Here is a 12,500-nt window from a genome sequence, read left to right on the forward strand (position 1 = left end):
CTGAGCCGCGGCTGACAAGCGTTCGAGTGCCGGCGACCGCCGCCGGTCTCGGCCCGGCCCTGGAGAAACCCCTCTTGGAGCCCTCGCTCCAGTCGGCAACGGCCACCGGAGCCTGCGGGCAAGCAGCGGCTTCGCGCGGCTTCTGGCAGTCGGAAGCGCCGTGCGCGATAGGTAGGAGGCAGAACGGCCACGGCCAGGGCCGCCGGGCAACGCCCGAGTCTGCCGGCTGAGCCGCGGCTGACAAGCGTTCGAGTGCCGGCGACCGCCGCCGGTCTCGGCCCGGCCCTGGAGAAACCCCTCTTGGAGCCCTCGCTCCAGTCGGCAACGGCCACCGGAGCCTGCGGGCAAGCAGCGGCTTCGCGCGGCTTCTGGCAGTCGGAAGCGCCGTGCGCGATAGGTAGGAGGCAGAACGGCCACGGCCAGGGCCGCCGGGCAACGCCCGAGTCTGCCGGCTGAGCCGCGGCTGACAAGCGTTCGAGTGCCGGCGACCGCCGCCCGTCTCGGCCCGGCCCTGGAGAAACCCCTCTTGGAGCCCTCGCTCCAGTCGGCAACGGCCACCGGAGCCTGCGGGCAAGCAGCGGCTTCGCGCGGCTTCTGGCAGTCGGAAGCGCCGTGCGCGATAGGTAGGAGGCAGAACGGCCACGGCCACAGCCGCCGTGCAACGCCCGAGTCTGCCGGCTGAACCGCGAGTAGCTGCAGCGGTTCGATGGCGCTGGTCCGCGAGCGCCAGCCCTCTGCCCTAGTATACGGACAGCGAGGTCCCCGGCCCCGGCGGGCTCGAAGAGAACCGTCTTCCCCCAGCGGGGAGGCGCGCGAGCGCCGCCGACTCTTACCATGACGTAACTGGAGGCAGCGCAAAGCAGCGACCCCTTCGGCAGCTCCGAAGAAGAACCGGGCAAGACGTCTACCTGCCAGAACCGCGGTGGAGCCAAAGTCCCGCCGGAGCGAGGTAGACGAGGCATCCCTTTCCGCCGGCAGCTCCGGCGGCCACATCGGGCACAACGGACCCGGCGGACGGTAAAACGGGTAGACCTGGCCTCCCTGCCGGCAGAACGGGTAGACGAGGCCTCCCTGCCTGGAACCGGGTAGACCTGGCATCCCTGCCGGAAGCGGGTAGACCTGGCATCCCTGCCGGTAAAACGGGTAGACCTGGCCTCCCTGCCGGCAGAACGGGTAGACGAGGCCTCCCTGCCTGGAACCGGGTAGACCTGGCATCCCTGCCGGAAGCGGGTAGACCTGGCATCCCTGCCGGCAAAACGGGTAGACCTGGTCTCCCTGCCGCCAAAACGGGTAGACCTGGCCTCCCTGCAGGTAAAACGGGTAGACCTGGCCTCCCTGCCGGCAGAACGGGTAGACCTGGCCTCCCTGCCGCCAGAACGGGTAGACCTGGCATCCCTGCCGGCAAAACGGGTAGACCTGGTCTCCCTGCCGGTAAAACGGGTAGACCTGGTCTCCCTGCAGGTAAAACGGGTAGACCTGTTATCCCTGCCGGCAAAACGGGTAGACCTGGTCTCCCTGCAGCCAGAACGGGTAGACCTGGCATCCCTGCCGGTAAAACGGGTAGACCTGGTCTCCCTGCCGGCAAAAAGGGTAGACCTGTTCTCCCTGCCGCCAGAACGGGTAGACCTGGCCTCCCTGCCGGTAAAACGGGTAGACCTGGTCTCCGTGCAGGTAAAACGGGTAGACCTGGCATCCCTGCCGGCAGAACGGGTAGACATGGTCTCCCTGCCGCCAGAACGGGTAGACCTGGCATCCCTGCCGGCAAAACGGGTAGACCTGGTCTCCCTGCCGGTAAAACGGGTAGACCTGGCCTCCCTGCAGGTAAAACGGGTAGACCTGTTATCCCTGCCGGCAAAACGGGTAGACCTGGCATCCCTGCCGGCAAAACGGGTAGACCTGGTCTCCCTGCAGCCAGAACGGGTAGACCTGGTCTCCCTGCCGCTAGAACGGGTAGACCTGGCCTCCCTGCCGGCAATATGGGTAGACCTGGCCTCCCTGCCGGTAAAACGGGTAGACCTGGCATCCCTGCAGGTAAAACGGGTAGACCTGGCATCCCTGCCGGCAAAACGGGTAGACCTGGTCTCCCTGCCGGTAAAACGGGTAGACCTGTTCTCCCTGCAGGTAAAACGGGTAGACCTGTTCTCCCTGCAGGTAAAACGGGAAGACCTGGTCTCCCTGCAGCCAGAACGGGTAGACCTGGCATCCCTGCCGGTAAAACGGGTAGACCTGGTCTCCCTGCCGGCAAAAAGGGTAGACCTGTTCTCCCTGCCGCCAGAACGGGTAGACCTGGTCTCCCTGCCGGTAAATGGGTAGACCTGGTCTCCCTGCCGGCAATATGGGTAGACCTGGCCTCCCTGCAGCCAGAACGGGTAGACCTGGTCTCCCTGCCGGTAAATGGGTAGACCTGGTCTCCCTGCCGCTAGAACGGGTAGACCTGGCCTCCCTGCCGGCAATATGGGTAGACCTGGCCTCCCTGCCGGTAAAACGGGTAGACCTGGCATCCCTGCAGGTAAAACGGGTAGACCTGGCATCCCTGCCGGCAAAACGGGTAGACCTGGTCTCCCTGCCGGTAAAACGGGTAGACCTGTTCTCCCTGCAGGTAAAACGGGTAGACCTGGTCTCCCTGCAGCCAGAACGGGTAGACCTGGCATCCCTGCCGGTAAAACGGGTAGACCTGGTCTCCCTGCCGGCAAAAAGGGTAGACCTGTTCTCCCTGCCGCCAGAACGGGTAGACCTGGTCTCCCTGCCGGTAAATGGGTAGACCTGGTCTCCCTGCCGGCAATATGGGTAGACCTGGCCTCCCTGCAGCCAGAACGGGTAGACCTGGCATCCCTGCCGGTAAATGGGTAGACCTGGCATCCCTGCCGGTAAAACGGGTAGACCTGGCATCCCTGCCGGCAATACGGGTAGACCTGGTCTCCCTGCCGCTAGAACGGGTAGACCTGGCATCCCTGCCGGTAAAACGGGTAGACCTGGCCTCCCTGCCGGCAATACGGGTAGACCTGGCCTCCCTGCCGGTAAAACGGGTAGACCTGGCCTCCCTGCCGGCAGAACGGGTAGACCTGGTCTCCCTGCCGGCAGAACGGGTAGACCTGGTCTCCCTGCAGGAAAAACGGGTAGACCTGGTCTCCCTGCAGCCAGAACGGGTAGACCGCGCATCCCTGCCGGTAAATGGGTAGACCTGGCATCCCTGCCGGTAAAACGGGTAGACCTGGCATCCCTGCCGGCAGAACGGGTAGACCTGGTCTCCCTGCCGCCAGAACGGGTAGACCTGGCCTCCCTGCAGGTAAAACGGGTAGACCTGGCCTCCCTGCCGGCAGAACGGGTAGACCTGGCCTCCCTGCCGGCAGAAGGGGTAGACCTGTCCTCCCTGCGGACAGAGCGGGTCGCCCGTGCTGGAGGCCCGTATGCAGGGGTGCCTGCACGGGGTGGGAAGGGGCGGCGGCGGGGTGCCTGTGCTCTCTCAGCCGGGGCGGCGGTGGGGGGGCTTGTGGGGGGTGGCTGGGGGCGGCAGGCCGGCCGTGCCGGAGGCCCGTATGCAGGGGTGCCTGCACGGGGTGGGAAGGGGCGGCGGCGGGGTGCCTGTGCTGTCTCAGCCGGGGCGGCGGTGGGGGGGCTTGTGGGGGGTGGCTGGGGGCGGCAGGCCGGCCCTGCCGGAGGCCCGTATGCAGGGGTGCCTGCACGGGGTGGGAAGGGGCGGCGGCGGGCTGCCTGTGCTCTCTCAGCCGGGGCGGCGGTGGGGGGGCTTGCGGGGGGTGGCTGGGGGCGGCAGGCCGGCCCTGCCGGAGGCCCGTATGCAGGGGTGCCTGCACGGGGTGGGAAGGGGCAGCGGCGGGCTGCCTGTGCTCTCTGAGCCGGGGCCGCGGTGGGGGGGGCTTGCGGGGGGTGGCTGGGGGCGGCAGGCCGGCCCTGCCGGAGGCCCGTATGCAGGGGTGCCTGCACGGGGTGGGTGGGCCTGCGGCGGGCTGCCTGTGCTCTCTCAGCCGAGGCGGCGGTGGGGGGGGCTTGCGGGGGGTGGCTGGGGTCGGCAGGCCGGCCCTGCCGGAGGCCCGTATGCAGGGGTGCCTGCACGGGCTGGGAAGGGCCGGCGGCGGGGTGCCTGTGCTGTCTCAGCCGGGGCGGCGGTGGGGGGGCTTGCGGAGGGGTGGCTGGGGTCGGCAGGCCGGCCCTGCCGGAGGCCCGTATGCAGGGGTGCCTGCACGGGGTGGGAAGGGCCGGCGGCGGGCTGCCTGTGCTCTCTCAGCCGGGGCGGCGGTGGGGGGGCTTGCGGAGGGGTGGCTGGGGGCGGCAGGCCGGCCCTGCCGGAGGCCCGTATGCAGGGGTGCCTGCACGGGGTGGGAAGGGCCGGCGGCGGGCTGCCTGTGATCTCTCAGCCGGGGCGGCGGTGGGGGGGGTTGCGGGGGGTGGCTGGGGGCGGCAGGCCGGCCCTGCCGGAGGCCCGTATGCAGGGGTGCCTGCACGGGGTGGGAAGGGCCGGCGGCGGGCTGCCTGTGCTCTCTGAGCCGGGGCGGCGGTGGGGGGGGCTTGCGGGGGGTGGCTGGGGTCGGCAGGCCGGCCCTGCCGGAGGCCCGTATGCAGGGGTGCCTGCACGGGGTGGGAAGGGGCGGCGGCGGGGTGCCTGTGCTCTCTGAGCCGGGGCGGCGGTGGGGGGGCTTGCGGGGGGTGGCTGGGGGCGGCAGGCCGGCCCTGCCGGAGGCCCGTATGCAGGGGTGCCTGCACGGGGTGGGAAGGGCCGGCGGCGGGCTGCCTGTGCTGTCTCAGTCGGGGCGGCGGTGGAGGGGCTTGCGGGGGATGGCTGGGGTCGGCAGGCCGGCCCTGCCGGAGGCCCGTATGCAGGGGTGCCTGCACGGGGTGGGTGGGCCTGCGGCGGGCTGCCTGTGCTCTCTGAGCCGGGGCGGCGGTGGGGGGGGCTTGCGGGGGGTGGCTGGGGGCGGCAGGCCGGCCCTGCCGGAGGCCCGTATGCAGGGGTGCCTGCACGGGGTGGGAAGGGGCGGCGGCGGGGTGCCTGTGCTCTCTGAGCCGGGGCGGCGGTGGGGGGGCTTGCGGGGGGTGGCTGGGGGCGGCAGGCCGGCCCTGCCAGAGGCCCGTATGCAGGGGTGCCTGCACGGGGTGGGAAGGGGCGGCGGCGGGGTGCCTGTGCTCTCTCAGCCGGGGCGGCGGTGGGGGGGCTTGCGGGGGTTGTCTGGGGGCGGCAGGCCGGTCCTGCCGGAGGCCCGTATGCAGGGGTGCCTGCACGGGGTGGGAAGGGGCGGCGGCGGGCTGCCTGTGCTGTCTCAGCCGGGGCGGCGGTGGGGGGGCTTGTGGGGGGTGGCTGGGGGCGGCAGGCCGGCCCTGCCGGAGGCCCCTATGCAGGGGTGCCTGCACGGGGTGGGAAGGGCCGGCGGCGGGCTGCCTGTGCTCTCTCAGCCGGGGCGGCGGTGGGGGGGCTTGCGGGGGGTGGCTGGGGGCGGCAGGCCGGTCCTGCCGGAGGCCCGTATGCAGGGGTGCCTGCACGGGGTGGGAAGGGCCGGCGGCGGGCTGCCTGTGCTGTCTCAGTCGGGGCGGCGGTGGGGGGGCTTGCGGGGGGTGGCTGGGGTCGGCAGGCCGGCCCTGCCGGAGGCCCGTATGCAGGGGTGCCTGCACGGGGTATGAAGGGCCGGCGGCGGGCTGCCTGTGCTCTCTGAGCCGGGGCGGCGGTGGGGGGGGCTTGCGGGGGGTGGCTGGGGGCGGCAGGCCGGCCCTGCCGGAGGCCCGTATGCAGGGGTGCCTGCACGGGGTGGGTGGGCCTGCGGCGGGCTGCCTGTGCTCTCTGAGCCGGGGCGGCGGTGGGGGGGGCTTGCGGGGGGTGGCTGGGGGCGGCAGGCCGGCCCTGCCGGAGGCCCGTATGCAGGGGTGCCTGCACGGGGTGGGAAGGGGCGGCGGCGGGGTGCCTGTGCTCTCTCAGCCGGGGCGGCGGTGGGGGGGCTTGCGGGGGTTGTCTGGGGGCGGCAGGCCGGTCCTGCCGGAGGCCCGTATGCAGGGGTGCCTGCACGGGCTGGGAAGGGGCGGCGGCGGGCTGCCTGTGCTGTCTCAGCCGGGGCGGCGGTGGGGGGGCTTGTGGGGGGTGGCTGGGGGCGGCAGGCCGGCCCGGCCGGAGGCCCGTATGCAGGGGTGCCTGCACGGGGTATGAAGGGCCGGCGGCGGGGTGCCTGTGCTCTCTCAGCCGAGGCGGCGGTGGGGGGGCTTGTGGGGGGTTGCTGGGGGCGGCAGGCCGGCCCTGCCGGAGGCCCGTATGCAGGGGTGCCTGCACGGGGTGGGAAGGGGCGGCGGCGGGCTGCCTGTGCTGTCTCAGCCGGGGCGGCGGTGGGGGGGCCTGTGGCGGGTGGCTGGGGGCGGCAGGCCGGCCCTGCCGGAGGCCCGTATGCAGGGGTGCCTGCACGGGGTGGGAAGGGCCGGCGGCGGGCTGCCTGTGCTCTCTCAGCCGGGGCGGCGGTGGGGGGGCTTGCGGAGGGGTGGCTGGGGTCGGCAGGCCGGCCCTGCCGGAGGCCCGTATGCAGGGGTGCCTGCACGGGGTGGGAAGGGCCGGCGGCGGGCTGCCTGTGCTCTCTCAGCCGGGGCGGCGGTGGGGGGGCTTGCGGAGGGGTGGCTGGGGGCGGCAGGCCGGCCCTGCCGGAGGCCCGTATGCAGGGGTGCCTGCACGGGGTGGGAAGGGCCGGCGGCGGGCTGCCTGTGATCTCTCAGCCGGGGCGGCGGTGGGGGGGGTTGCGGGGGGTGGCTGGGGGCGGCAGGCCGGCCCTGCCGGAGGCCCGTATGCAGGGGTGCCTGCACGGGGTGGGAAGGGCCGGCGGCGGGCTGCCTGTGCTCTCTGAGCCGGGGCGGCGGTGGGGGGGGCTTGCGGGGGGTGGCTGGGGTCGGCAGGCCGGCCCTGCCGGAGGCCCGTATGCAGGGGTGCCTGCACGGGGTGGGAAGGGGCGGCGGCGGGCTGCCTGTGCTCTCTCAGCCGGGGCGGCGGTGGGGGGGCTTGCGGGGGGTGGCTGGGGGCGGCAGGCCGGCCCTGCCGGAGGCCCGTATGCAGGGGTGCCTGCACGGGGTGGGAAGGGCCGGCGGCGGGCTGCCTGTGCTGTCTCAGTCGGGGCGGCGGTGGAGGGGCTTGCGGGGGATGGCTGGGGTCGGCAGGCCGGCCCTGCCGGAGGCCCGTATGCAGGGGTGCCTGCACGGGGTGGGTGGGCCTGCGGCGGGCTGCCTGTGCTCTCTGAGCCGGGGCGGCGGTGGGGGGGGCTTGCGGGGGGTGGCTGGGGGCGGCAGGCCGGCCCTGCCGGAGGCCCGTATGCAGGGGTGCCTGCACGGGGTGGGAAGGGGCGGCGGCGGGGTGCCTGTGCTCTCTGAGCCGGGGCGGCGGTGTGGGGGCTTGCGGGGGGTGGCTGGGGGCGGCAGGCCGGCCCTGCCAGAGGCCCGTATGCAGGGGTGCCTGCACGGGGTGGGAAGGGGCGGCGGCGGGGTGCCTGTGCTCTCTCAGCCGGGGCGGCGGTGGGGGGGCTTGCGGGGGTTGTCTGGGGGCGGCAGGCCGGTCCTGCCGGAGGCCCGTATGCAGGGGTGCCTGCACGGGGTGGGAAGGGGCGGCGGCGGGCTGCCTGTGCTGTCTCAGCCGGGGCGGCGGTGGGGGGGCTTGTGGGGGGTGGCTGGGGGCGGCAGGCCGGCCCTGCCGGAGGCCCCTATGCAGGGGTGCCTGCACGGGGTGGGAAGGGCCGGCGGCGGGCTGCCTGTGCTCTCTCAGCCGGGGCGGCGGTGGGGGGGCTTGCGGGGGGTGGCTGGGGGCGGCAGGCCGGTCCTGCCGGAGGCCCGTATGCAGGGGTGCCTGCACGGGGTGGGAAGGGCCGGCGGCGGGCTGCCTGTGCTGTCTCAGTCGGGGCGGCGGTGGGGGGGCTTGCGGGGGGTGGCTGGGGTCGGCAGGCCGGCCCTGCCGGAGGCCCGTATGCAGGGGTGCCTGCACGGGGTATGAAGGGCCGGCGGCGGGCTGCCTGTGCTCTCTGAGCCGGGGCGGCGGTGGGGGGGGCTTGCGGGGGGTGGCTGGGGGCGGCAGGCCGGCCCTGCCGGAGGCCCGTATGCAGGGGTGCCTGCACGGGGTGGGTGGGCCTGCGGCGGGCTGCCTGTGCTCTCTGAGCCGGGGCGGCGGTGGGGGGGGCTTGCGGGGGGTGGCTGGGGGCGGCAGGCCGGCCCTGCCGGAGGCCCGTATGCAGGGGTGCCTGCACGGGGTGGGAAGGGGCGGCGGCGGGGTGCCTGTGCTCTCTCAGCCGGGGCGGCGGTGGGGGGGCTTGCGGGGGTTGTCTGGGGGCGGCAGGCCGGTCCTGCCGGAGGCCCGTATGCAGGGGTGCCTGCACGGGCTGGGAAGGGGCGGCGGCGGGCTGCCTGTGCTGTCTCAGCCGGGGCGGCGGTGGGGGGGCTTGTGGGGGGTGGCTGGGGGCGGCAGGCCGGCCCGGCCGGAGGCCCGTATGCAGGGGTGCCTGCACGGGGTATGAAGGGCCGGCGGCGGGGTGCCTGTGCTCTCTCAGCCGAGGCGGCGGTGGGGGGGCCTGTGGCGGGTGGCTGGGGGCGGCAGGCCGGCCCTGCCGGAGGCCCGTATGCAGGGGTGCCTGCACGGGGTGGGAAGGGCCGGCGGCGGGCTGCCTGTGCTCTCTCAGCCGGGGCGGCGGTGGGGGGGCTTGCGGAGGGGTGGCTGGGGTCGGCAGGCCGGCCCTGCCGGAGGCCCGTATGCAGGGGTGCCTGCACGGGGTGGGAAGGGCCGGCGGCGGGCTGCCTGTGCTCTCTCAGCCGGGGCGGCGGTGGGGGGGCTTGCGGAGGGGTGGCTGGGGGCGGCAGGCCGGCCCTGCCGGAGGCCCGTATGCAGGGGTGCCTGCACGGGGTGGGAAGGGCCGGCGGCGGGCTGCCTGTGATCTCTCAGCCGGGGCGGCGGTGGGGGGGGTTGCGGGGGGTGGCTGGGGGCGGCAGGCCGGCCCTGCCGGAGGCCCGTATGCAGGGGTGCCTGCACGGGGTGGGAAGGGCCGGCGGCGGGCTGCCTGTGCTCTCTGAGCCGGGGCGGCGGTGGGGGGGGCTTGCGGGGGGTGGCTGGGGTCGGCAGGCCGGCCCTGCCGGAGGCCCGTATGCAGGGGTGCCTGCACGGGGTGGGAAGGGGCGGCGGCGGGCTGCCTGTGCTCTCTCAGCCGGGGCGGCGGTGGGGGGGCTTGCGGGGGGTGGCTGGGGGCGGCAGGCCGGCCCTGCCGGAGGCCCGTATGCAGGGGTGCCTGCACGGGGTGGGAAGGGCCGGCGGCGGGCTGCCTGTGCTGTCTCAGTCGGGGCGGCGGTGGAGGGGCTTGCGGGGGATGGCTGGGGTCGGCAGGCCGGCCCTGCCGGAGGCCCGTATGCAGGGGTGCCTGCACGGGGTGGGTGGGCCTGCGGCGGGCTGCCTGTGCTCTCTGAGCCGGGGCGGCGGTGGGGGGGGCTTGCGGGGGGTGGCTGGGGGCGGCAGGCCGGCCCTGCCGGAGGCCCGTATGCAGGGGTGCCTGCACGGGGTGGGAAGGGGCGGCGGCGGGGTGCCTGTGCTCTCTGAGCCGGGGCGGCGGTGGGGGGGCTTGCGGGGGGTGGCTGGGGGCGGCAGGCCGGCCCTGCCAGAGGCCCGTATGCAGGGGTGCCTGCACGGGGTGGGAAGGGGCGGCGGCGGGGTGCCTGTGCTCTCTCAGCCGGGGCGGCGGTGGGGGGGCTTGCGGGGGTTGTCTGGGGGCGGCAGGCCGGTCCTGCCGGAGGCCCGTATGCAGGGGTGCCTGCACGGGGTGGGAAGGGGCGGCGGCGGGCTGCCTGTGCTGTCTCAGCCGGGGCGGCGGTGGGGGGGCTTGTGGGGGGTGGCTGGGGGCGGCAGGCCGGCCCTGCCGGAGGCCCGTATGCAGGGGTGCCTGCACGGGGTGGGAAGGGCCGGCGGCGGGCTGCCTGTGATCTCTCAGCCGGGGCGGCGGTGGGGGGGGTTGCGGGGGGTGGCTGGGGGCGGCAGGCCGGCCCTGCCGGAGGCCCGTATGCAGGGGTGCCTGCACGGGGTGGGAAGGGCCGGCGGCGGGCTGCCTGTGCTCTCTGAGCCGGGGCGGCGGTGGGGGGGGCTTGCGGGGGGTGGCTGGGGTCGGCAGGCCGGCCCTGCCGGAGGCCCGTATGCAGGGGTGCCTGCACGGGGTGGGAAGGGGCGGCGGCGGGGTGCCTGTGCTCTCTGAGCCGGGGCGGCGGTGGGGGGGCTTGCGGGGGGTGGCTGGGGGCGGCAGGCCGGCCCTGCCGGAGGCCCGTATGCAGGGGTGCCTGCACGGGGTGGGTGGGCCTGCGGCGGGCTGCCTGTGCTCTCTGAGCCGGGGCGGCGGTGGGGGGGGCTTGCGGGGGGTGGCTGGGGGCGGCAGGCCGGCCCTGCCGGAGGCCCGTATGCAGGGGTGCCTGCACGGGGTGGGAAGGGGCGGCGGCGGGGTGCCTGTGCTCTCTGAGCCGGGGCGGCGGTGGGGGGGCTTGCGGGGGGTGGCTGGGGGCGGCAGGCCGGCCCTGCCGGAGGCCCGTATGCAGGGGTGCCTGCACGGGGTGGGAAGGGCCGGCGGCGGGGTTCCTGTGCTCTCTCAGCCGGGGCGGCGGTGGGGGGGCTTGCGGGGGGTGGCTGGGGGCGGCAGGCCGGCCCTGCCGGAGGCCCGTATGCAGGGGTGCCTGCACGGGGTGGGAAGGGGCGGCGGCGGGCTGCCTGTGCTCTCTCAGCCGGGGCGGCGGTGGGGGGGCTTGCGGGGGGTGGCTGGGGGCGGCAGGCCGGCCGTGCCGGAGGCCCGTTTGCAGGGGTGCCTGCACGGGGGTGGGTTGGGTGGGGCGGCGGGAATTTTTTGGTTTTTGTTGCTTTTTTATTTCTTTTTCCGCTTTTGAAACAGAGACGCCGCCCCGTCCTCGGGCGTTTCAGCCGAGCTGATGGAAAGCGGCGCCCCTTCCCGTCGCTTGCGGGGGGGGTGGTGCAGGAGGGGGGAGGCGGCGCGCGCCTGAAATTCCCCTCGCCACCCCCCGTTTCCGAGACTTCGCCGTATCTAGTGGAAGGCGCTAAGCTTGGCCGGACTGTCTCGCTGAAGGCTTTCTTACTCTGCATCGGTTCTGACGGTGGGCGAGAAAAAAAAACAAAACCAAAGCAGAGCAGGGAAACAGTTACAAAAAGTTCTTGAGAGCCAGCACCGGCCCGCCCATCGGCAGACGGAGCGGCGCCCGGGGTCAACGAGTGCCACCCTGCTGCTTAGCAACCGGAACCCGAGCCGGCCCGCCCCGCCCACCCGCCGGCAAGGGGCGGGCGCTTCCCCGCGGCAGAAGGGGGAGACAGAGACTGAGAGACGGGGTCGAGGAGCAGGCGGGGAGCCTTGCGCTGAGGTAGGCTGGGGACGGGGCCTCTTTTCCGAGAAGATTGAGGTTTGAGTCGGGGGGGGGGGGGGGGGGGCGGCGGCAGGGGCTGCTTGTGCGCTCTCGGCCGGGGCGGCGGTGGGGGGGGTGGCGGGGTGGGGGGGGGCAGCGGAGCGGCCGTGCCGGAGGCCCGTATGCAGGGGTGCCCGCACCGGGGGGGGGGGTGGGGGGGGGGCGGCGGCAGGGGCTGCTTGTGCGCTCTCGGCCGGGGCGGCGGTGGGGGGGGGCTTGCGGGTGGGGGTGCGGCGGCCGGGCTGCCGTGCCGGAGGCCCGTTTGCAGGGGTGCCTGCACGGGGGGAGGTGGGGTGGGGGGGGGGGGGGGGGGTGGGGCGGGGCGGCGGGAATTTTTTGGTTTTTGTTGCTTTTTTATTTTTTTTCCGCTTTTGAAACACAGACGCCGCCCCGCCTTCGGGCGTTTCAGCCGAGCTGATAGAAAGCTGCGCCCCTTCCCGTTGCTTGCGGGGGGGGTTGGTGCCGCGGAAGGGGGTGGCGGGGGGGGCGGGAACGGGACGGGGACGGGGACGGGGACGGGGACGGGGACGGGGACGGGGACGGGGACGGGTCTGGCCGACGGGTCTGGACGACAGCGCCCCCCCGACCCCGCGTCCCGGCCGGCCACCACGTCTACCCGGGACCGGGTCGGCGGGGAGGACAGGTCTACCCGACAGCGCCCCCCCCATCGCCCCGCGTCCCGGCCGGCCACCACGTCTACCCGGGACCGGTTCGGCGGGGAGGACAGGTCTACCAGGGACCGGTTCGGCGGGGAGGACAGGTCTACCCGACAGCGCCCCCCCCATCCCGGGTCCCGGCCGGCCACCACGTCTACCCGGGACCGGTTTGGCGGGGAGGACAGGTCTACCCGGGACCGTGTCGGCGGGGAGGACAGGTCTACCCGACAGCGCCCCCCCCATCGCCCCGCGTCCCGGCCGGCCACCACGTCTACCCGGGACCGGTTCGGCGGGGAGGACAGGTCTACCCGGGACCGGTTCGGCGGGGAGGACAGGTCTACCCGACAGCGCCCCCCCCATCCCGGGTCCCGGCCGGCCACCACGTCTACCCGGGACCGGTTTGGCGGGGAGGACAGGTCTACCCGGGACCGGGTCGGCGGGGAGGACAGGTCT

Source organism: Opisthocomus hoazin, unplaced genomic scaffold (assembly GCF_030867145.1).
Source record: "Opisthocomus hoazin isolate bOpiHoa1 unplaced genomic scaffold, bOpiHoa1.hap1 HAP1_SCAFFOLD_110, whole genome shotgun sequence".
NCBI lineage: Eukaryota > Metazoa > Chordata > Aves > Opisthocomiformes > Opisthocomidae > Opisthocomus > Opisthocomus hoazin.